This window comes from Lathamus discolor, chromosome 5 (assembly GCF_037157495.1).
Source record: "Lathamus discolor isolate bLatDis1 chromosome 5, bLatDis1.hap1, whole genome shotgun sequence".
Classification (NCBI taxonomy): domain Eukaryota; kingdom Metazoa; phylum Chordata; class Aves; order Psittaciformes; family Psittacidae; genus Lathamus; species Lathamus discolor.
The window spans coordinates 55,845,864-55,872,182 of NC_088888.1; the positions used below are offsets into that span (position 1 = coordinate 55,845,864).

General features: G+C 37.8%; 1 protein-coding gene and 1 long non-coding RNA gene across 2 annotated transcripts in view; both read right to left on the reverse strand.

The window, feature by feature from the left end:
* NKAIN2 (sodium/potassium transporting ATPase interacting 2) overlaps positions 1-26,319 on the reverse strand; it is a 559,359-nt gene that overhangs the window by 418,080 nt on the left and 114,960 nt on the right. The window lies entirely within an intron of this gene.
* The window catches only part of LOC136014338 (uncharacterized), a 38,559-nt gene continuing 34,541 nt past the window's right edge, over positions 22,302-26,319 (reverse strand). The window contains exons 2-3 of the long non-coding RNA XR_010612644.1: positions 23,621-23,715; positions 22,302-22,689 (exon numbers count right to left, since the gene is read on the reverse strand). This is a non-coding gene — a long non-coding RNA (uncharacterized LOC136014338). The remainder of the gene's footprint in view (positions 22,690-23,620; positions 23,716-26,319) is intronic.

Consider the following 26,319-nt stretch of genomic DNA (forward strand, 5'->3'; position numbering starts at 1 on the left):
CTGCCTTGTAAAACATGAGAGGCACCCAAATGGTAAATACATAAGTGTGGCACACTGTTTAAGCTGGAAAGCTCCCTTTCTGCATCAGATATCTAGCTCGAAACTCTCACAGAATCCACGGCTCCATGTTACAGAGCATTATCCACAAATTTTGTTCTTGTTGAGTACTTCCAGGGATGGGGCTCTACCATGGGTCCCTTCCACAGGGTACAGTCCTTCAGGAACAGGCTGCTCCATCCTGGGGTCACTAGTCCCGTCAGCAAACCTGCTCCAGCATGAGCTCCTCTCTCCAAGCAGCCACAGGTCCTACCAGGAGCCTGCTCCAGCATGAGATTCCCTTGGGGTCAGTAGTACTCACATATTCTTCCTTCAACACGTGTTATTTACATGTTGCTTATCTCCAAAAAATAACTCATCCAGTCCTCTGTAATTTAATGCCATATAGTCTATGCACCAAGAGAATTTCTTTGTGGCTTTTTTTTTCTCCACAAAGTTCCAACTGAATGATCTGTGGCAACCTTAATACCCTGTACAAAATATTCCAGTGTCTTGCAGCCACCACTCCCCAGACTGCCACTATGAAAGCAACCCTGAAACGTTTCTCTGATGTAGGCAAAACAAGCCGACAGTCACAAACCCAGTCCCCAAGCAGGGAAAATGGAAAAAAACAAGAAATCTCAGCATTAGAACTAGAAAGGATATTAACTTTTCCAGCAGCAAAGCCATGAACTGTGTAGGGTCAGGGAAACACAGACCTCTCACATCTTTCAGGTGGTCCCTGCAGAACAATGCTGCTGGGAGACAGGAACAGTTGACACTACTTCTGACTAAACAGGCTGCTGCTTTCTGGCTAAACAGAGTGGATGGAGGCCAGAGTTCTCCATGCACCACCTTTCATGAATAGTAAATTTAAAAAGGTTTATAATTTAATGTGTTCCCTCCCTCCTTCTCACACACTGTAAATAATTGCTGCTTTTGACTTATCTGTGTGAGAGATGAATTAAAGCTAGAGCGTATTTGATGCTAGACGAAAATAAGCTAAGTGCATGATGATAAAAGCAAAAAGGGGACAACAGAACGTCAGCTCTGCTGATTATCAGAAGGCAAGCCTTTGAAGAATAATTCCGCACATAGTGAAAGGATGCTGTCTGGGGCAGATGGGTGCTGAGGTGCACAGACACAGCAGTGATGTATGTGTATTTTGTTCCTCCACCTCACAGACACGGCTCCCCAGCAGCTGGTACCCTCTCTCTCTGCCCAGAGCTGTCTGCTCCCAGGTACAAGGGAGCCAGTGCAGTCCAGGAGGAGCAGGGGCCTAACAAGCAAACAGAGTGCTGCAAATGTGCTCAGAAACCCCATGTCCAGAAAGTGTCTAGTGCCTCGTCTGCCATCCTAGCTCAAGACACTGCCAGAAGAAGATGCCTGCATTTAACAAATTATTTTGGGAGAAAAGAGTGAATATATTATGCCTCTCTCACTGCAAACTCAGAAGTCCAACTCAATATGAAAATTAAGAAATATACACCATATTATATGTATGTAAAATAAATGCCAAGAAACGTGTTTATTTCTTCCTAAAATTTTAAATTTTGCAAGTAATTACAATAGCCACATCAAGTAGAATTCTCTGAAAAGAGCTTTGGTAAGATTAGCTTGAATATTCTTACTTTTAAAGCCAAATTTTACAATTAGCTCATCAATGTTTTATACCAAATTATTATATGGTAGCATGCTTTTAGAAAAACAGTACTAAAATAATTCAGAATGTGAAGATGTACCTGAGACTATAGAATCAATACTTAATCACCTTGTTTCTTAGCAGAGCTGTATTATTGCACAGGAATTAAAGCATAAGCCTCCATTTTGGTGTCTGTCCACAAAAGCACAACATTTCACAGAATTATTTGGATTGGAAAAGATCATAAAGATCATCTAGTTCCAACCCACCCGCCACGGGCAGGGCCATCTTCTACTATACCAGGTTGCTCAAAGGCCCATGAACCTTAAACAACTTGGTCTTGAACACTTTCACAGATGGGGCAGCCGCAGCTTCTCTGGGCAACCTGTGCCAGTGCCTCACAACCCTCACAGTAAAGAATTTTTTCCTAATTTAAATCTCCCCTCTGTCAGCTTAAAGCCATTCCCCCCTGCCTTGTCACTACTGTCCTTATGAAAACCCCTATCCAGATGTCCTGTGGGTCCTCTTTAGGTACTGGAAGGCTACAATAAGGCCTCCCTGGAGCCTTCTCTTCTCCAGACTGAACAAGCCCAACTCTCTCAGCCAGTCTCCACAGCAGAGATGTTCCAGCCCCCTGATCATCCTCATGGCCTTCCTCTGGATTCACTCCAACAGGTCCATATCCTTCTTGTACTGGGGGCCACAGAGCCGAATGCGATATTCCAGGAGTCTCATGCAAGCAGAACAGACAGGGAGAATCACCTCCCTTGATCTGCTGGTCACTCTCCTTTTGATGTAGCCTAGCATTTGGTTGGCTTTCTGGGCTGCAAGCACACACTGACAGCTCATATTGAGCTTCTTGTCTATCAATACCACCAAGTCTTTCTCCTCAGGTCCAGTCCCTGCACAGGCTGTATTTGTGTTTGGGATAGCTGTGAGCCAGGTGCAGGACCTTGCACCCTAGATGAAGCAGTAGCTAATTAAAAACAGTCCCCAAAGCTGCAGAGTAATGATGGTAACAGAAACAAAATGCAGACCAAAAGGGATGAGGAAAAAAATAAGTATAAAAAGCACTCTTTCAAGGTCAGATTAATTCTTTTTTAAAAGGTCAAAATAATTAAATTAAAAAAAAAAAAAAAAAAAAGCACACCAGCCCAAAAAACCCAACACAGAATTTGAAACCTAAAATTCTGTTATATTCAGGTAACTCTATCTTTGTGATGACATGTTACAAAGCAGAGGGGCTGGCCACTTCATAAAACATCAACTGGAGATATAACAACAGATTAAAACATGAAAAAGTCTGCTGCAAGTAAGAGAATGAATTATTTTCTGAGTCCGCAGTGGACAGGACAAGTGGCGTGGGGGCCTTTAATTGCTGTTTGGGAGTTTCAGTTTCCTTGGATGTATGACCATACACAGATATACAGGTGCATGTCCTACTGACAAATACACTGAAGTACTGTAATGGATTGCCTGCAAATGTTATGTAGTCTTCAGCAGCAGCAGTTTTCAAGATCTTGCAAGTATGATGGATGAAGATACGATGCTTTCCAGGGTCAGAATTATTGACTAGGTAAGCTTTATTTGTTTTCTTCTATGACATCACACAACCAAAAGAAACTTTCTCCACTTTGGATGGTACAGCTTTCCCATTTGAAGTGATGCAAGAGATGACAAAGGTAACACCCTAATGGAGAATTAAGAGCTAGCACAAAGCATTAAGGGATGAAGATATCCCAAGCACACCAGAATTTTCTGCTCACTGCATCTATGGCTGAGCAGAAGTGATTAATGGCATAAAACTTTAGCTTAGATGATAAGAGAAGCCCTAGCTTTATTTCTAAAGCAGCACAAAGAGCGTGCCAGGAGGCAGGCTCTCAGCTAACCCCTGTGCATAAAGAAAAGAAGGACTGGGAGATGGGAAAGAATGGGGCAAGGGAAAATTAATACAAGTCATTCATAAAACTACTTTAAGCAAATGGAAAAGTTAACATGGAAATTACTTAATGTCACTTGGATAATACATGATCAGCTGAGAGGCCTCTGCTTCCAAGCAAGCACATGAATGATTAAAGCCCCAGAAGCACATTCACTCAAAAGCTCTTTTACACAGTTAACATGAATAAAAAGTACATGGGGAAAAGTTCTTCAGAAGACTTTTAATTCCCGTCTCCAAATTGACAGCACTACTTTAAATAGCAATATAATTTTTTGATAAAGTATCACGTAATCACATAATAGGAAAGTAAACATCACAAAGAATTAGGATGAATTTATCACTAGCATGTGGCTACTGGTTAAGTGAAAAGGGTTCCCATAAGATTAGCACTAAAATCTGAGATCTCGGGCAATGCCAGGAGCTTGTCCATGATTTGTTTTTATAAGACTGCTACATTGCTCACTTCCCTAATAAACAAACAACTTCTTCAGTGTACTGGCAGCAAAGCCAGAGGGTCTTCAGTATGAAGAAAATTGCCAGATTTTCTTTTTAGCTTTAGTAGGGTTTAGAACAAATATAAAAAATCCCCCAAGTTTTAAATGAGTGAAAACACCCTATGCTGGAAAATTAGAAAGCAATAAACTTTAGCTCCTACTGCAATTACTACTGCAGACTATATTCATAAAAACTGCCCATTCCGTGAAACAAAGAACCAAAATGTACCTTAGAACATTATTGCTAAACAGAACCTTAAATATTAATTTTATCCAAAGACTTTTTAATTCAAACAGAATCTGAGCAACTTTTACCATACATCACAGATTTATTATAAAGAGACCCATAATTTATAACTCTGCAATTCTCTAACAGAGTGAAGCCCATTAATCAAAATGGTATTTTGATGTGCTGTGCAAATAAACAGAAGTACAGCTACCTGAAGGGGGCTTACAAGGATGCTGGGGAGGGACTCTTTGTCAGGGACTGTAGTGACAGGACAAGGGGTAATGGGTTAAAACTTAAACAGGGGAAGTTTAAATTGGATATAAGGAGGAAATTCTTTCCTGTTAGGGTGGTGAGGGACTGGAATCGGTTGCCCAGGGAGGTTGTGAGTGCTCCATCCCTGGCAGTGTTCAAGGCCAGGTTGGATGAAGCCTTGTGTGGGATGGTTTAGTGTGAGGTGTCCCTGTCCATGGCAGGGGGGTTGGAACTAGATGATCTTGAGGTCCTTTCCAACCCTAACTATTCTATGATTCTATGATTCTATGGCTCTGGTGCATGAAAACCTGCTCCCAGAACAGCTGGAATAAAGCATTATTAATTTACAGTTTCTAATCACATTCAGCATCTAGACTGGAAATCTGATGTTTTTTAATTGCTTTGAGTATCTTATTTCATTTTTCAAAACCCTATTATACAACACTGAAATTATTGGCACTATTTCACATCTATAGCATTCTTTCAAACAGATTTTTATTACAACTTACTTTGTATAGGAAGAATATACCTCAGAAAAAGTATACATGGATGACTTTAAAATATGCTCAAGTTTTCATCTTGTTTTCTAAAAGGTAAAAAGGCAAAACCTATGGGTAAAATTCACCCTCTTTCTCATGCATAAACCCTGACAGGCGAGAGAAGCAGTATGGTTCCTCTTGGCAGGAAGGGAGGATTTAGTCTCCTGGGGATCCTGCAGATCAACATGTACAATGATCTGGGGGTAAGCTCAGGTCTAGATCATCAGATCTCAGTAGGGATGTTGCAAGGATAAATTTATTTATGTGTCTGAGGTCTCAGATGTAAACATGAGAAACTAATTACCTCAAGAGGTCAATAGCAGGAGCCCAAGTCCTTGTGGGAATAGCTGTGGCATTGGCTTCTATTAACCAAGCAGGCAAGCCTAATACCTCCAAAGGAAAAAAATGATTTCTAAATTCTTTCAAGAACACAAATATTACGCACGTAAAAAAAGCACTGTTTAATTTTAACATCTGTAGATAACTGCTGCAGAAACTAGACCTGACTTCCCTCACAAGAAATTATGCATTTGTGTTTGTAACCTTCAGCACAGAAACATTTTACTTCTGCTCTCCTTGACAGAAATTACTGTGGTAAGGATTGATCATGCTCACTTCATGATTTTTTTTTAGTGCACCTCAGATACGTATACTTGGCTTAAAGTAAACCAAATAGTCTAAGTTTCATACATCATAGTTACATTAGTAAAGAACTCCTCTCCTGTTGAAACAATGTTTGGATTTCCTCCTGCTCCCCAACACTTTCAGATATACTGAAGTAAGGATGTGGCATCTTCTGACCATTTAAGCAAGGCAGAAGACTCATCAGGGGTTGATTTTTATAGCATCTTACTGACTTCATTCCTTGAGACCAAATCCTTTGAAAAACTGGTGAATCATCACCAGTAAGTTACAATCTGCAACTGAACTGTTTAACATCCTCTCCTTTTAAAACTTCAGTGTGTTTGTACTTCATTTCTGCTAGCCAACACACCTAACAGCAAGCAGCATATCAGTCTTCACCATCCTCTGTGGTGAAGACCAAGCTAAATCAACAATTTGTCTACTCTAAAGCATAATAAGCAAGTAAGAAAAAGTAAGAACACTGCCAGGTTGGTAGCCAGCACTTCTTGCCTTCCTGCTTCTACAGTCCTTTAAGAAATACATGTTCTTTTCTTCCTGTGCTTATGCCCTCTTCCCTTTGTCTGTTCAAGATCATTTCCCCTGCGACTTATAATGAGCTAACTATTCTGTATCAGTTTGGACTGATTTGAAAATAACCTCTACTGCTTAAACAGTGCTGAAATTGAAGCTACAAAACCTGTCCCACCATGTCATTTTAGCATCTACTATAAAGTTAACCATTATTTGTCTGCATGACAAAGTTGAATTCGCAAAGTGTGAATTTCCAGTTCTGTACCATAGCTATGCAGTTCTTCTTGTGAACACTCACATATTATGATTTTCTTTTTGCCTTGAAAAAATACTGAAGATGTAAAAACAGAAATATAGCTATGCAGGCTTGTAACAACACTTAAATCGGTAATGAAAGTCATATACATAGAACCAGGGTAATAAGCTTAAAGTAGGATTTTTTTTAAAAAAGTAGTCTAATTTGGATTTAATTTTCCAGGAATATCTGTATCAACCTACATGGAAAGTCAAAATGTTATAAAAGAATACAAAGACATGGCACTTTGTGTGAACCATTTGATGATTTTTCTTCCATCCTGCAACGCGTGCCTGTGCCATCTTATTCCATGCCTGAACTCCTGGTTCCAATCTCCTAACATTCATACTTTCTCTAGATCTACACCTTCTTTCAAAATGCCAAAAGCTTTTCTCAACTACCAAAAACTTTTCAACTGATTATTTTGTTATTTGCTGGATTCCTCAGTTTCCTGCTGAGGGCTATGGGCCAAAGCTGTACAGTGTCTCCTGACAGTCCCCACTAACTGAAACATTGCAATTGGCATTAGCAAAAAGAATATTGGAAAAAGATTCCATTTTCATAGAACAATCTACTTTTTCAATTAAATTATTTTTCCAATACATTAATTTTGAAGAAACAAACCTGAAAAGAGTAACTCAAAATGGCTGTACTTACATTTTTTTCTTAATATACCATGATATTATCTGAAACAGATCTGAACAATCTTCACTAAAAATTATGCTTTTTCACATTTTTAGCATTCAAAGGCACTCTCTCTCTTGAAAACGCATAGTCCATCACACACTGGGCACCACATCTAATTTTCTAATTCAGAAATGTGTTAATCATGCAGCAGTGGATAGGCACTGCTTAAAGTTCATACCACATTTTTCAGGTATCCTTTAGAACAGCTAATTAAAATCATGCAAGGATCAAACTAAAATAGGAACAGCAGGCAAATCCATTTTTTCAACTTTTGATCTGTTTTTCCCACAGAAATTCTTGCCGTAGCACTCACAGAAAGTTTCTACTTCATTCTGGAGACAGAGTCACTGAAGATGTGCCCTCCCACAGGGCAAAACTCTCTCCCAAAGGGAAACACTTATTGGTGTATAGCTCCTTAAAACAATTCCAACCCAGTAAACAACTTAAGCATGTTAATAAACTTCAGCACTCAAGCACCAACCCCCTAAATGCAAGTCACTTGATAGCTAAAATGTGTGATGATGGGACCGTTTAGGTGTTTAAAGCTGCATACGGAATTAAGAATTTTAGCGGATTTAGGCCAGGTGCCTTATCTCCTATAGAGCTTGAAGGGTCTGATTTTTGCTTGGAAACCTGCCTTTTACACATTTACTCACAGAAGTTTATCAGTCATTATTCAATTATGAAATATTTGAAGCACTTGTGGGGAAAAACAAACAAACAAACAATCAAAAACAAAAACAAAAAACAACCACACACACAAAAAGAAACCAACAAAAAAACCCCAACAAAACAACAACAAAAACAAAGACTACATATTACAGTACCTGGAGACACCAAGCTATTCCAGTTTATCACAGTAAGCCTTCTTTTGGAAACTATGTGATGCGTATTAAAAATCTCTGCAAAGCCTTTACCTTAACAGTCTTGCAGAAATGCGCCTACATTACTCAGACTAATGCAGTTCACCCCCTCAGACAACCCTTACACAAATACTGTGCTTTTTACAGACTGTATCTAGGTAGCGGTGCAGCACTTCCACCCTATTCAGCACTGTCTCTTTAAATTACCTTGAATTAAAAAAAAACCCAAACTTACTATTCTTTGTGAAAACATATATCTAGTGTTACCTATCTTGCATCTTGATAGTAGATGAATGCAAATTTAGTGAGCCTCTTGAGGAGTGGATATAAAACATCATGAGTAAAACTTTATCAAGCACCAAAAAACCTTTAACATCTTGGCAACCAAAGTCAGTTAGGAGTAACTCAGGAAAAACTGCTTGTCATTACTTGATGGCCTGTGATCTAAAGTGAACTATAAATAGTGAGAGAATCAAGTTGTTAAACACTTTGGCTCAAAGGAGTCTGACCATATGAAACAGACTGATCTTAGAGAAATATCTTAAGCCAAACTCTTTTCATTTCACCATGCCATATTCCAAGCCTTTATAAAATGTTGGTCATACTCCAGGAAAGCATAAATTCATTTATCTTCTGTAGAATTCAGTAAAGTTTTTCAGAGTTATTTCAGATGACAATCAGCTCTTGAAATCCTTTCCTTTTGAAAAAGATTTTCAGTAAGTTTTACCCAATTCAGTTGAAGTCCCATGTATGGGCAACTGGGTCTCATCAGCATTTACTTTCTAGTCTTCATTTCATGAGAACTCACACTTTAAGTAAAATTTATACAAGTAAATTCAGAAAATTATAACCTCTCCATTTGATACTGAAACATTAAGACTGGAGTACTTGGAACCTCCAGAGCTATTGCTTAAAAACACACCCTTCCACAGCAGTCTTGTTGAGCTTAACAGCCTTTTATCAGTCTAGGGTAATAATGCACTCTGCATTATTAGTAACCTTTATCCAGGAAGATATCACTAAAACAAAAGCAATGAATGTTAAAGTCCCCACTAGTATGCATACAAGGCAATGTACGTAAGATGAGATAGTGAAGCATACATATATGTCAACATTATCAAACAATTCCAGCCCTACTGGAATAAGCATGATCCTACTGGAAGCACTTTGTATGGATGGCTTCTAAAGGAATTGTGTTGAAATTCAGTCTAAATGAACTACACTGGGGTCCTCAGCTATGTATCAGCTTTATGTATCACCTGGGTCAGAGCAACCCCAGGCACAGCTACAAGTAGGGCAGAGAAGAGATTCAGAGTGGCCCTGTGGAGAAAGACTTAAGGGTGTTGGTCGATGAGAAAATGAACAAAAGCTGGTAGCGTGTGCTTGCAGCCCAGAAAGCCAACTGTATCCTGGGCTGCATCAAAAGGAGCGTGACCAGCAGGTTGAAGGAGGTGATCCTGCCCCTCTACTCTGCTCTTGTGAGACCTTACTTGGAGTACTGTGTGCAGTTCTGGTGTCCTCAACACAAAAAGGACATGGAACTGTTGGAACAAGTCCAGAGGAGGGCCACGAGGATGATCAGGGGACTGGAGCACCTCCTGTATGAAGACAGGCTGAGAAAGGTGGGGCTGTTGAGCCTGGAGAAGGCTGCATGGAGACCTCACAGCAGCCTCCCAATATCTGAAGGGGGCATATAAGGATGCTGGGGAGGGACTCTTCATCAGTGACTGTAGTGACAGGACAAGGGGTAATGGGTTCAAACTTAAACAGGGGAAGTTTAGACTGGATATAACGGGGAAGTTCTTTACCGTGAGGGTAGTGAGGCACTGGAATGGGTTGCCCAGGGAAGCTGTGAATGCTCCATCCCTGGCAGTGTTCAAGGCCAGACTTGACAAAGCCTTTGGTGACATTGTTTAGTGTGAGGTATCCTTGCCCATGGCAGGGGGGTTGGAACTAAATAATGTTAAGGTCCTTTCCAACCCTAACTATTCTATGATTCTATAAACGTAGTTGCTGCTTCTTCAGCAAAAAAGGCAGAGTAGCAACAATTAACAATGCATAAGTAGTAAAAGATGGAAGTCAAAATCACAACCATATAACTAGGTAGGAGGGCAAAAGCCAAAAGGGCAGGGGAGTGCAGGAGACTTTTCATTATTTCAGATGTTTAATAAGAAAATAATCATTAATAAATGCATTGTACTGGGGTGTTTCTGTTTGTTTTGCTTGGTTGGTTGGGGTTGTTTTGGGTTTTTTTTTTGCTTTGTTTGGTGGGGTTTTTTTTTGGGGGGGGGAGGTCGTGGGATTTCTTTCTTTGTTTGTTTGTTGTCTTTTTTAAAATGTAGCTCATTAGCTAAGCATTAAATTGAATGGAGCTGTGCCAGTTTATGCCAGATCAGTATTTGCCTGCTCAATATCAAGACAGAAATAACAGGAAGTCACCAGATGAGCCATTCCTTCACTTAAGACTTACCAATTCGTATGGCTGAAGCTAGCATCAAGTACACACATGATCTGTTAGTGAGCCTGGGCTTATTTCTGAATTATCGTCATGCTGATGATGTCTTGCGGCACGAAGAATAATCCTGATCAGTGTAGCCAATGCTGAACACATCCATTTATAAGAAATATGAATCTGGAAGTCTTCCCGGGTTATACATCTGCCTCTCTAGTTCACAGTTACTCAGAAAGCACAGACTTCTCCCTATGACATATTTGTGGTTGAGCTCAGAGCAGCTTGTTAAAAAAAATACTACTTAAAATGCTGACTGCATGTTGGATATTGTATATACAACTATAATTGGGAAAACGTCAATTCATCTGCATGAAATGTCATCTACCAATTGTTTAACTTAGGGCAGCTAGAAATTAATTTGATTTAGAAAGAAATAAAAAGGAAGGCATTTTCTTCTTGGTTTTCTCTCTTTGTCATCTTGTTTTCCTTTCGTCACACTCCAGTTCTGAAGCCTTTTTTAACCTTTTCCTTCAGAACGGATTCCTCTCCCTTTTATAAAGCAAGCAAGCTCTTCCCCAGTGGAATTTTACTGTATTCCAGAGAGACTAAAGGCAGTAACACAGTGCTTGAGCCATTCATACAACATTATTCACAGTCAGCCAGTCAGATTTCCCAGGATCTAAGCATCATTTTTTTTTTCTAGCACTAGCCATTTCCCTAGACATACTCTGAGAAGGCTGCCTATATTATTCTGAATCATCTTCAGTGTTCAAGACTTCTAGGCACTAAAAGCTAATGAAATGTTAGGAACAAACTGACTCCTAGGAGCTGATTTCCTCAGTTGTTTGTTTTCTTTGTGTGTGTGTGTGTGTGTGTGTGTGTGTGTGTGTGTGTGTGGTGGTAGACAGCCAGATTTTGAATGTTTGTCTAGCTGGCTTTTAGGTTTTTCTCATATGCCATCTGTGTCCTGAAAAATTGAACTCATGTTTTACACATGGAAATGGCACACAAACCTGCTTACATAAATGATTAATACCTGGTTTCAAGTGCTTAATTGGGAAAATGCAAGACTGTAGGTGCAACACTGCAAAACCCCGTAACTAACAATGCTCTGAAATGAAAACAAAACACCAGAAAAAGAAAAAAAAACCCCACAAAAAACAAACAAACAAAAAAAAACCCACAAAAACCCACAACCCCCCCAAAACAAACAAACAAACAAAAAAAAAAAACCCAAAGAAAACAACCCGACAAAATACACCACCCTTTCAAATTAGCATAACAATGTCCAAAAGGATTATACAGCTTTGTCAGCACCTGGTAGAGCCATTCCCACATTCTTTCAGAATCCCTATGCAAGAACATCGAAAAAATCACCTGAGACAGAAGTAGAGAAGTATATCATCATAATGTGATGAGAAGCTACTCCAGCTTCAAGTACCAGTTCAACACATTTTCTAAGGATCTCTACATTTAATGCAGACATATTACATCCTGAAATGACTCATTACTGCAGATTTGGGCCAGACGGAAATGCACTTCTTCCATGAAAAGTTGCCTGGGTGTTTTTTTTTTTGGACTTCAAGTTATTAACATAACAGAGGATATAGACTTGAGATTGGCTGGTATGATTTTACAGTCTACTATGTTGTCAGGCTCTGGCACTTCAAAAGGATTGATTTTTTCTGAGTCTCCTGTTTAGCTGGAGGGCATGCAGATATATTTTGCTAGCAAAAGGGTTAATAGAGTCAACCTTTTGAAAAATGTACTTCTTTACATGCATATAATATGATGAACAGTTAACTGCACACACATTAGTAAACAGAAGTGAAAAACAAATTAATTGGAAGGTATAGAGTTTATTGTTTGTTCTCTGTTTGATAGATGGATCTCATTATTTTCCTTGGGCAGACAAAGCCGTAACAGTTTCCAGAGAATGGAGAAGTGGCAGCTCCAGGAAACTGCTTACAGATGGACACCCAGCAGGCTAAAAATATTACTTCTGTCCACCTCATCAATAAACCGGCTCCATGTAGAATGGCAATTATTCTTTTCCTGCTTGTGTTGCCCTTTGTGAGGCCTGAGGACTATTGCTGATAACAGGGTATGGAGTGCAAAATATATACAGTAACTCAAACTCATTTACTATGGTAAATCCATACTAGGTAGCAATGATGCCTTTTATGCCATTATTTAAAGTGGCAGTGTGCACTCATCAATGTCCAAAAGGATTAAGTTGATCCTGTGTTTTGCTACTAGCCTATTAATGATTAATGATAGGCAGTTACTTGCCTATTTTAGACATAGCACATTCTGAGCAGAAACTAAAAGGGGAAAACCACCTCTGCACTCTGTATTTTTTTTTTCTTCAATAGAAAAAAATGTCACAGGCAGTGAGATCTCTCTGATCTTTCCGTCACCCCAACACACACAGGGACAGATCCTAACTGTAACTGTACAATACCCAGAGAAGACAGGCTCCCCCAGCTGCAGGCAAGGGGACTACAGATGTGCCCTGACCATGGGGTGGAACAACTTTATGCAATGCAAAAAGCCAAGGGACCCTGGGAACAAAAGCTGTCTGAGGAAGTGGCCACAAATGTTTTCTAAACGAATTATTAACATGTACAAATGTCTTATTCTGTATTTACAGTCTGCCTGCTTGTCACAGTATGCTTTCTGAATGCACAGCATACTGAACTTACTCCATACAAAGTTCTATCAGTGTTCTTTGTGATAATCTACTGGATCTGCTGACTACACATTCGAACTTCAAATGATAGAGGTTATGTAAAGTATTTAAGTGTAAATTTTTATGGGGCACCAACATCTATAAATGGAGAAATACTAAAGCCACATTGCTTTAATATACCATGCTCACACAAAGGGAAATAATTTAGGTTTGGAAGCACTTAAAGAGCTGCATATGCCTGAAGTCAGGTGACTTCTGCCAATAGAGTAGGTTAGATAAACACTTAATCTTATTCATCCTAAAAGATCTTTTGCTTTTACAGCAAGCAAGCTGTGTGCCAAAATACTTTAATTTGATCCCTGACAAAACTATTAGTTCATAGGTCCAAGGTGAACCACCCTTCTGAAACAAAGAAAGTTCAGATAATTCGAAAAACTGGAAGTTGTTCCAATGCAAGTTTAAGGCAAGTATAAAGGGCTACATTAAAAAAACCCAACCAGTTCAGCAGTAATCTCACCATTGACCAAGTACAGTCAAGTTACAGCTTGCTGTTTCAGAGAGAATTCTCCTGCAAGCACAGAGTTAGATCTGTGTTGCCAGTATTGTTATTATTATTGACATCTAGCCCTTACAAAGACTTTTTCAGCAGAGCAGTAAATAGAAATTTGCATGTGTAACTAAATATTTTCTATTTTGGACTTTAAAATCTGGGTGATTACCTGATCCTATTTCTGATCACAGCAGCCATGTCACTTCATACAGTATGCACACCTCTGCACCTGGTCAGGGGTTCTATACCTTCAGCAGATTACTCATACTTGTTTATCTCTGTTAATATCAAAGAAACCCACCTCAGTAGCTGTTCCATACATTCATACAAAACTTCCTTATCACATCCAATGGAGTGCACAATTAACTTAAAATAGATCATTAATAAGTGTTCGGTTGTTCATTGTCACCTGAACGTTAGAAATGTAGAGAGCAAAAGACAGAGCAGCTATGCTAGTGGGACAGTCAAGGTGACACCACTCAAAAATTATCTGCTTTGAAAGCTAGGACAGTTTAGCATACATTTGTTATAATATTCTTCAGTTAATGGTCAATAAGTCCTTGCGGTATTTCCATTTAGTCCAGTAGATTCAGTGTATTAGTGAAAAGTAAATCTTGTAGTTCCACTACATATACTTGTGGAAAATAAATAAAAAAAAGGCGTTTTTGTGCTTCCGTAAATCTAGCCAGTATCATCCTTCTGAATATGATTCCAACATGAAAGGAAAAACAAACAAAAAAATCTTCAATGCCTTTGTTGGAAAAACTGCCTTATTTTTTTTTCTCCTTCTGATGAATTAATATTTAAAGGATACCTTCTTCAAGATTATCTCTGATACTTGGAAGTCGTACCTCCCATAAAGAATCACTTTATACTTTCTCTTCCTAGACCAAAACAGAAATTATAGTTACACAAAATATATTAATCACTGCCATTGTGCCAGTTTCCCAGTAATTGGTAAATTCACTAATACTTACCAAGAACGGCATAATCATTAAACACAAATTAACAAAACACTCAGCCACCAGCAAAACACCTTCAACTCTGCATGTTTCCCAGCCATTTGCCAGGACTTGTTTTGGACTCAGAGATCTGCAGCACCTGAAAATAAGGCTGCTGGTTCACTTATTCAAAATTTATAACTGGTCTTAATTCCAGAAGTATTTTTAATGTGCAGAAAGATATTAGATCTACAGTGAAATTCAATGTTTAATCTCTACTGAAGAATCACAAGACAATTTCTAGTAAAAAAATGAAACCTACAGTTTTTAGAGGTTTATGCTTGTGGTTTTGGTGTGGTGGTTTTGTTTTGTTGTTTGTTCAGGGTTTTTTTTGTTTGCTTTTTTTTTTTAAGGACACACAGACTGCCTAATACTATTTTCCTTTACCATTGACTAGGCTGTCAAAGAAATAAGCAAACCAGGGATATGATCAGTAAAAATCTAAAGTTACCATAAAAATTAGTAGCCTTGCATAATATAAAGAAGACAAATTTGAGTCTTTATCCTGTAGCATGCTGTTACGTCACTATGTCCATCTTGCAGTAATTCACGTTACCACGGTTCAATGTTGGGTTATTTTACCAAAACATTGTTTCATCAAAATTTCAATTTTTGCTCTAGCAGGAGAAAAGGGCAAGAAGATTCTTAAGGGTTTGTACTCTATAAATGAAACATCACACTGCTTTAAACTGAATACTTCTAGTGTTCATGCACTTATGCTCTGCTAGGTTTTATGACACTACTTGTCTCACAAGTAAAATCGGGTTACTGGTCTTAGCATTCTTACTACTCTCCACATATGGTTATCCTCTTTATGACCTACAGTAGACAAACTACTTTTGCTCCCTATCTTCAATATGCTAGTGAATGTCTTTGCTTAATTTTATTCACTCTCACAACAGCTTCTATTATCCATTCAAGCCTAAAAAAGCAAGTTATTTACCTACAAGCAGAGACTTTTCCCAGCAAGTTTATAAGCATGCATATAAATTAGAATTATTACTTTGACCGTGCTATAAAGTTTCCTTAGAATTCTCTAATCACTCTTAGAATGATATTGCAATGGAAATCTATTAATCTTACAGTGCTTTTCACACTACACAAGTAACATTCTGACATAAGTAACATCAGGGCAGGGGGGAGAGAAGAGATAATCTTTCACCATTTCTAAGTAAGATAGATAATGCTTGAGTGGCCAACTGTGCCTTAAAGAAACAATATTTTCTTTAAAATTTATGCAATGATTCTTCTATTTATATGTTTGGAAGCAACTCATTATCTCTACTTGTAGGTCTTCGCTCATAAATAAAACAGGCACCAAATACAAAGTGAAAATAATGAGTTGCTATACCTTGACATATTAATCCTTCTACTTATACTATTAATTCATCACTAGATGATGCTCAGTCATTTAGTAATATAAATTAAAAAAAAAACACATTTAAGATTTAAAAAGAAAATTTTTAAGCAACAAAGTGAAATAAAAAAAAAACAAAACAAAACCACGAACAAAAAAAAACCCAACCCCCTCACACACCCCTCCCACCCAAAAAAGGGGGGGGAAAGGGGGGGGGGGGCAAAAAAGACCAAACAAAAACAAACCAAACAAACTCTAGTATGTAAATGTGTGTTCCTGTTCTTGTGCTCCCCTCATGTCTCAGCAGGCTCTTACAACATGACACAACGAAATGGGTATGTGTAGGTGACTGCTGTAAGATTTTAATCTCTATGCCTAGAAACAGATGCTTTCCCAGAAAAGAACATTGAGATGAATTTTTCTCATTACATTTTGTAAAAGTGTTGTCTTACTATAGGGCTCCATTTTTATTTTTTTTGGCAGAACATTTTTGGTAGACTAGGAACAGCCAGAATTTGTACTTTAAGATTTAAAAAAAAAAAAAAAAAATCTGTTAGCAATAAAAGCTAGATACTGCTTTCAAAATGTAATAGTGATGAAAGACTGTGTAGTTATTGAAATCCATTAAAGTCATCTTGTTGTCTTAAACAAGATTTGGCTAAGACTCCAAGCTCTGCAAAAGAGCTCCCAGAATACTATGAATTGCCTGTATAAGGGAAAGGATTAAATATCTGAGGAAGTAGCAACAATATTATGCCATGTTCTCTGTCTGTCTCTAGGCACCTATATAAATGACAGCATTCACTGGCTAGATTTTGTCATCATTATCACATTTGCAATGAGATGGACAGACAAAACATAGGCACACACTTTATTTTCATGACAATGCCAACACGTTAGATGTATATACTACTACATACTGAGGGAGGAGGGGAGTAGGCAAAAGGAGAATGATTTAGCTGTAGTAACTCTGATCTTTGGGTTAGTCCTTTTGAAAACTGCATTATATCAATTCTGATTTTTTTTCAAATGAGTTAAATGTAATTTAAAAAGAATAAGCTGAAACACTATAATCACTACCAGCATGAAAGAACCACTTAGCCTCATTTTTAAGCCTCTGAATGAGACAAAGGTTACTAGGTTACCATCCCTTTTTTCTATCAGTAAAGAATTAAGCTCTTGTGCCTGAGGTTTGCAGTGATTGTTCAGACAAGGGCAAACATGTATGATAAGAAAAAGTGAAAATTGATTCATTTCATAAGTGTTCAAACAGGCACAACCAAAAGAATGAATTTTGTTGCCAATATTATTTAATCTTTCTGACAAGCTTGCAATAAGCCATTAGCACTGTAGTATATTTCCCATGAGTCCACATCTCATTGCTACCAACCACCATCACAAACCGACCCTGGCTTTCTGTTGAACACAGAAAGCCCACAGGCCAGCGCCTTGCTGTTTAGTGTGTGTGGCCAGGAAATCTGGACCTAAGCAATAAAAAGAGTATTTTCCTTTTGTATGGCATGGGAAAACAAGTATGTTACTTTTTGACTCTACTTTGTTATTATTGAGCTAATTACAGATATAAGAATCTTCCTGAAAGGGCATCTGCAAAGGAAAAGGCAGATACAGAGGAATACCATATCCTACCGAGGAGGTCTCTGATACACTTGAGGCTGTCCCTCCTCTCGAGGAAGAGGTTGGCTGTATACACTGGAACCAAATTGAAGGCCAAGAGAAGCTTTTCTAAAGACAGCAGATTGTAAATACGAATGTCACACTCCCACACTATTTTGATTTCAATTTAATTTAGTTGATTCTGTGGTTCTATGTTCTTTTTCCCTCTGGAAATCAAAAAGCTTTCGCAAAAGCTTTAACAAATACACTCTAGTATTTTCTACACAAGAGACTGAGAAAAACCCTCGAAACAGAGCAACTAAAAAGCTGACAAATGAAATTAGAGAGTCAAAAAATTTCCTACTATTGGCCTAGATGAGTATTATAGTTAAGGAACTCAAGTAGATAAAGACAGACTTCCAAAATCTGACAGAAGTAAGGAACAAGTCACTGTCATAGGGGTCTGTACTGAAAACTACCAGAGCACAGTATTTTATCCACTTATTTATCCTTGAATATAATAAAACAAATGATGGCAGGGTTCTTGATCCCTTCAAGCCTCCAAATTAGTTCCAGTAAGAGCAGCCATCATTCAGTGAGAGCCAAGGATCAGGTGGAATATGGACTACAGAGTGGGATGCCTACTAACTGCACAAAAAGAGCTGCAAGAATACCAGTGTAAAATGTTATTAATATAATGCAATATGCAGTTTGAAAGGATTATAAAATGAAGAAACAGCCTCCTCAACTACACATATTAATGATAAATGACAATTTTTCCATAAAGCCACTTCCCTGCATAAAACTGAAATAAGTGAGTATTGTAGCTTTGCTAATTAGTCATACAAAAAAAGATGTTAAACTGTCAAGTGTGAATATTTTATAATGCTATGCAAAATTAATTACTGTAGATAATATAAATAATTATTGAGTTTAATCTATAAATATGGAAATTATAACTGGTAAACCTCCTATTTCTCCATTTTGCCTAAGTAGTACGAAATATAAATAAAAGTATTTTCAGCAGTTTTACATGCACAACAAAAGCTCTTGGGAGCCTTTTCTGCATTAAGTACACACAGATTAAGACACCAGTAGTCCCTCTAATCCAAATACTTACCAGACACCACTTCTTTCCCTTGAAATCTTACAGCTATTGATGACTCAGCTTTCGAGCTGTGAACTAACAGCACCATTGCCTTTTACAAAATAAGAAAACTGATACTGCCCATCCTAATAAAGTTCGGTGCATTGCAAGCACTCCTAACCATTTATTAAATGGTGGAAGAGAAAATATTCCTTTCTATTGTTCCTTCTTCATCTGTGCAACATCTTCATCTTTGTCACCCAAAATTCAGACTTACATGTATTTGATCTTTAAGCTTCACACAAAGCATCCTTGTGCTAATTACACCCTAGGATTTTCATACTGACCTTTCAAGACCTTCAACCACCAATTTGCACTTCATAGTCTCTTTTATTTGTTTTGCAGAAAATGTCTAGACAGACAGAAACATGAAAATTCATCCAGGACCATCTACCAGAAAGGTCTAATAATGCAGCTTAAATAATAATGAAAGAAAAAAATAGAGCTTTTCTTTAAAGCTGTTTTCTATTACCAGTTACTCTTGAGTAGCTAGTAGCGCTTGACACAACATTAATCTTTTTGTTAAGGGATACAAGCCACCATCAAAGGACAGTAAGCCACTTCATCAAAAAGAGGTAGAAAATATCACTGATTTTGGACCCACATTATAAACAACCAAAACCAACAGGCAGTTTAGAAATACATGACCAAATACATTGATAATTGACTCTGGAGCACTAATACTTCACTACTTTATGAGTGACTATATTAATGGCATTATTTTGCCTAAATATCGCTGAAGTTCCTAAACCTGTGTTTATCTGCTTTCGAGAAATATTTAACCTGCTCCTTTTAATGATCTGCTTCCTTCAGTAACAGAGATAGAGTATTACAAACAATATATGAAGAATACTGAAGTAATTAATTTACATAGAACAAAAGTGTTTTACCATTCAGATGCTACTGGAGACAGGATGCGGTATCCTATGATATTGTGGAACAATCACAATAGCAATGAGTAGTTCACTAGTTGCTGAGGAATACCTCTTCAGAGTATGGAAAACTTGAAGGGATAGATGATCATGAAGATTTTAGAACAATGTCAAAAGTCTCACATACATATATAATCTAGCTCCAATTCTCTTTCATCTAGACTTTGTTGCAGAGGTCAGAGTTACAGGCTGGTATGAGTAGCATGTATTTCAGTGATAGTACAGCTTAAGAAAAAAACCTTCATTTGATAATCTTCTTCATTTACTATAACAGCTCTCATTAAAATTCACTAATAAATAAATCTGCATTCTCCAAGTCTCTCTTGTATGCAAGGCTTTTGTAACTTTCTCAAGCTACATTTGATATTAAAGCAGCTCTTTTGCTGTGAAACCTTCAGCAATCCCAGTTTCAGTGATCACTACAGAGAGTAACAAATTGAAGCTTTTGAATAGATGGCAAGAGGAAAAACAATCAACCTACAGGAAAATAATACTTTAATATGTGGTAGGAGGGTAAAACAGATAATCACCTACAAGCAGAAACTATAAGTAATTTCATCTGCAGTTTCTTAGCTCGATATTTTCAAGCTATCCATGAAATGCCAGCAGATCAGTGGTCTCACTTCAATACTGTATTCTAGGGAAAGAATGAAACCTTGATAATTTGAATGCACTTTGATAGTGGATGAAATTAATTTAGTCCCGAATAGCAAAATGGTTGTGTTTCCAAACTATAACTGGATGACAGAGAGACTATGAGAAGGAAAAAACTGAAAGCTTTTTTCCCCCTTCAGAGGCAAAACCTTATAACACGGTCATTTGCAGTTAAAATAAAAATAAAATAATTAAAAAAAAAAAAAAGCCACCCAAAACCAACCTACTTTGAAACAGAGAAGAAATGGATTTGATGAAGCTGAACACTATGGGGTATAGTTTCACTTCCCTGTTTTACTAGCAGGCAATGTAAAGAGCTTATTTTACTGTTGTTACACTTGTAAAAGGTTTACTTGTAAAAGAACCAAGCAAAAATACAAGCAAGCGGAGCTGGAGAGGTTTGGGCTTTTTTGTGTTTTTTTGGGGTTTTTTTTTTATCTTCCTAGTCCAAGTGAAAGAACAATTGTTCCTACATTTAAGCAAGAAAAAAGATGAAGTTCATTTTTTGATGGCTAATATTTTACAGCCTGATCTTTCATATTTTGCTGGTCAAAGATTACTGCGTGCCTTTTGATTCCAAATTTCCCATCAGTTGTTATTCTTGCAGATTGTCCCAGGAAGTTTAGACCACTCTGAGACTTAAGAATAATATCTGTCTTCTCAGTAGATGTTCAGGGGCATGATTGCTCATGATTACTCCTATTTAGCAAAAAAACATCAAGAAATCAGTAGTTGAATAATAGATCCTTTAATATTTGGTGAATACTGATTATCGTCGCTGATGGTCCAGAATGAAACCGCCTCACCCATTGAAAGTACCCATTGCTGTTCTGAAAGGACATATGGCTGGCAAAGGAGCCAGCCTCGAATGAAATGCTAAGCAGAAATGGTGGCACCTGAACCACTTGGAATTTTGGCTCGTCATTAAAAACTGAAGTGAGCTTCAGAACACTATTTAATTTCTTGCAAATTGCCAAGGTATTAGGAGATCTTCATACATGGTATTAATGAATGGTTAGAACAGGGAAAGATGAGGGAGGGGGAGAACAATGAAAACCCAAGGAGTTCCTCATGTATCAAAACAGAAATTCCAAATTATCAAGACTGTAAATTAAAACCTCAATTGCCCAAGCTGTCTGCATTGAATCAAAAGCATTACTTAGTTTTCCATTTTGGCAACCATTTGTCAATCCCGCTCAGCTATTAGCCACCAAAAACATGTAAAAAGGTTTCCTCTTAACCAACTGCTTAGGGTTGTTGTAAGTTATTCCTGTTTCCCTGACAACCTGGTGGGATTCATGACCCAGTGAAATTCCCAGCTGAGATGCTGATCAGGCAGTTAATAATTTAATGTTTCTTTCTTTTGTGGGCTAGTGTTTGTCATTAACACTAGAGCCACCAGCAAACAGCTCTTCATCTATTTCCTAAATGTGACAAGTGTGAGGTAACACCACATTCGTTAAATTAGCCAAATCTCCTCAGATGTCTTTGCCTGGAACCATAACAAAAACAAAGGACAAGAGCTCTGATCTCGAGACTATGCCTTGAACACATATAGAGTTATCATTATTTGCTCTTTTTCAAATGACATTTTATTTCAAACTAAGATGTGAAAATATTTAGTATAGAGGTATCAGCTAATTGCCATTGTTACTGGGTTTTTTCCAACAAATAAAGGTTGCTTCACTGACACCAGACATATTAAAAGCAGCATAACACTTAATTTTTTTGTGTAACCTCTCCATTGAGCGGTGCAAACAAAACCACCCAAGGGTAGATGGTGCTCTTATTGAGCAAGGAAGGCACTATGCATCAGACTCTTCAAGTAATCTTTTCCCACTTATTTTCTTTTTATTCCCGAGGTACACCAGCTTCTGCACTTCCCCTTTTAACCATCATTTAAAACATGTTTGCCACAGCGATGCTTATTCTCGTACATCCAAACCCAAATAACCAGTGCAGCTGTGTGTGGGAGTCAAGGCTATGCAATAGCTGGGGAGGGAGACTTCAGATCATTACCCGATAGGACCAAATGTGTTTCACCACAATATGAACAAGTGGCAATTTCCTGGGTGCTCTTTGAGTTATGCAGCTTCTTCATAATTGAGTTCTTCATTAGCACTTTTTAAGCATCCCTTCTCATTTTCATTGCTTCACTGAAAGAAAATTATACCTCAGCCTCACTTTGTTTCCAGCATTAATACAAATGGATATTCATTCCTTCACCCTCCCCCTTCCAGATGAAGATCTTCCCTAAGAGGGGAAAAAAAAAAAAAAAAAAAAAAAAAAAAAAAAAAAAAGAGGTCCTCCAAAAGCCAGGTTTTACAAAAAGAAAAAAAGCAGCTTTTACAATTTCAAGAAAATTAAACCTGAAATTTCATAGTGGCTATATTCCGATTCTATGAGGAAATTAAAATAGTCCAGCAGTATAAAGGCCAGAAAAAAGTTCTCCAAGAATTGTTCATTGCTATTTTATTCCTCAGGCTGAAGGAAGCGTAAAAAAGAAAAAAAGAAAAAAAGAAAAAAAACAACAAAACAATAAAACAACAAAACCAAAAAAACAAAAGAACTAAGGCTTAAAGAGCATGTATGTGTATTTTAGTAACTTCCCCCTCCAGTGCAGGGCCACAGCACAATCATAAACAATTACTGCTTTCAAAAGTTATCTTCCATGTTTACTAGAACTAACGGGCTCTTTGCAGACACCCTCTGCCTTCGTTTCTTTGGCCATATTTCAAAGATTTCTTGTGATTTTTTCACAAGACCTGACATGTACAGATACATTTTTGGAATTTTAAACACTGCAATTAGAAAACGCACTGCAACTACGACCATTAAAATCACTGAATAGAAAAATTAAAAAAAAAAAATCAAGTGCAACAAGTGCATATTTTTGACTGAGTACTATTAAAAAAAAACCCCAAACAACCCAACAACCAACCAACCCTGCAATAACAGTTTTGTTTCAGAGCAGTAATTCTGAAGAGTGATTCAGGAGCCTAAAAACAGGCATCTAGTGCTTTAAAATACCCTGTGTGTTCTCCAGCTGCTACTCTAGAAGTGTTTGCCATTTACCACACACCATACCTGCCCAGTTTCTGTTGATGTCTTGGATATCACGTTGCGTATTCCCTCTGATGCCCCTGCTAGGCAACTGTGTTGGTCCCTTTCACTCTACTTTGCTGTATAAGAAAAAAAAAAAAAAAAGAAAAAAAAAAGGCAGCAAGATCTGCTGCTCTGTAAAGCCAAGGACAGGTTTCGAGAGTCACCGATCAGATTAAGAAATGTTAAGAGGCAGCCAAAATTGGTTTCAGTAATTTGGCACATTAGGAAAGTAGGGGATTTGTTTAGGAAGGCATAATACTGTGATAGTGATGAGTGGGAATCAACCTGCATCACTGAACCAGCATACACAGTCCAAGTAGAAATGAAGTGTCGAAACACCTCAGGTGGTGTGGTATTATTAAGAATGGAGTTAATGAGAAAAATCATGATATGGAGAAACATCAGGAAAAATTAAGTTCAAAAAATGATAAGAAATGAGGTCTGGCTACAGTCTATCAGAAACTGACTTTGAGCCTACGGAAATATACTTTATCTCCTAGGCAGGTGGCTCAGACTGAGCTCTAGAAGAAAACCTCTTAAGTGCAAATAGACCATTTTAAGAGCATGTGAAAAAGACAGAATAACCCCAGGAACAGCTTTAAGTTTTCTGTATTGACAACGAACTATGAAATTCAGTTTCATGAATCAGGATGGCACTATAAAAACCTGCTTTTCAGCATTCAATTTCATAATAAAATCAGATTAATTAAAGCAGGAACAGCATGCTATATAATGAAGATAAGACAAAGGTGCAATTCTTGAAGGGCACTTACTTTAATAAAGAACCTCAAAAAAAGTACGCTAAATTCTGCTTAAATATGAAGGAAAAATAATAAACAGCAAAAAACTTGAGAGACTTAAACAAGAAAATTAATTCAGAAATATATAGAAAAAGAGCTTTTTAAGAAAATACTTTCTTTTTTTTTTTAATGCATAAAGGTGTGTTTGAGTGCTTTTATAAATCTTTCCCCAAGTTTATTCACTTTGAGCCTGATCCCGCATACACTGAAGCCACTGGGAATTACATAAGACACTTGCAGTCTACTAAAAGGTGCCGTATGTTTCATACGCTGTCCAAAATGTACATATGTCAATACAGACCATTGAAAGATAAGCATGAACACAAGATCTGATTCTACCTAGATTTTTGAATATGCCAGTCAGTGGCAGTACTGTTTCCGGGTACTATCAAAGCACATTTTCATGTCTATTCTGAAAAAAAATTGAGTTCATTATATGTGTCCTGTGTTCAGCAGTAGCAGTTTATTTTTCTGCTTCCTAGTAGCTGATGCAGTGCTGTGTTTTCAACTTTAGCCCAAGAACAAAGCTGATAACACACCAATGTTTTGGCTGTTGCTCAGTTGTGCCTACCTCGATCAAGGCCTTTTTCAGTGAGGAGGGGCACAAGAAGCCAGGAGGAAGCAGAGACAGGACACATGACCCAAACTAGCCAAAGGGGTATTCCATAACACAGCACATCATGCCCAGTATATAAAGTGGGCAGAGTCACCTGGAAGGCCCAGGTCGCTGCTCAGGTCAGGCTGGGTATCAGTCATTGGCTGGTGAGCAATTGTAACGTGCATTACTTGTGTTTATTATTTTCCTTTTCCCCTCTTCATTTTATATTCTCTCCCTTTGTTATTTCCCTTATCATTATTATTATTGGTGCTAGCAGTAGTGGTTTTGTATTATACCCAAGTTACTGCACTGTTCTTATCTCAACCCATGGAAGTCACATTCTTTTGATTCTCCTCCCCATCCCTTCAGAAACAGCACAGGAAAGAAGGAGGGGAGTGAGCAAGCAGCTGCATGGTTCTGAGTTACCAGCTGGACTTAAGCCACGACCATATGTAACAGCCAGAAGAAACAAAAAATGGTCAAAAAATGTCCAAGAAACATTTTATTACCCATAATTTTCAGCTATTTGACCATTATTACTATTGTTGCTATTCATGTTAGAGAATCTCCATTTGTCATGTTTTCTTTCCTAAGCAATAAGAGTTATGGAATATGTACTCTTATTTTTCTCCTATGATGTCCTGGTTGGAAGTTGGCTTCCTTCTAGCTTCTCTTTCAGATCTCACCAGAGCACCACGGTCTTGCTACTGCTGCAAACATCTAGCTGCCACCCCTGCCAGACTGGGTCTTGCACTTTGTAAAGAATTAATCAATCTTAAAAAGCATTATAGGAACTAAATACCACTTCTGTACCCAGCATTAACACACTTAATGGAGCTCTGTTTTGTAAAATCTGTTCACAACACTGTAAATATTGACAAAAAATAAAGCTGAAGTGAACATAATAACTCTCCTATGGCAAATCTACATGTTTCAGTGCCTCATCCCTACTTTTATGTCCAACCATTTAGGAGATGTGCTTCTAGCTCTATCTTAAACCAATTTTTAATTCCTGCAGAAATTGTTTCATTGGTTGTCACTGTACTTTCCCCAGAAATCTGATACACTATTCGGAGATTAACCTGTTGTATTAGCATATTGTCAAATGTTTCCCTAAAGAGAGGATAAGTAAGTGCTATCAAGTGTGATGAGTGAGAAGTGCTATCTGTTGTTTCTTCCCTTATTTCCAGCTTTCTAATGGGCTCAATTTCAAAACTTAGTATCCAGAAACAGTCAAGGCTGTTGGTGTCAATATCACCTTTTTGTCCCTATGGAAGCTTGCA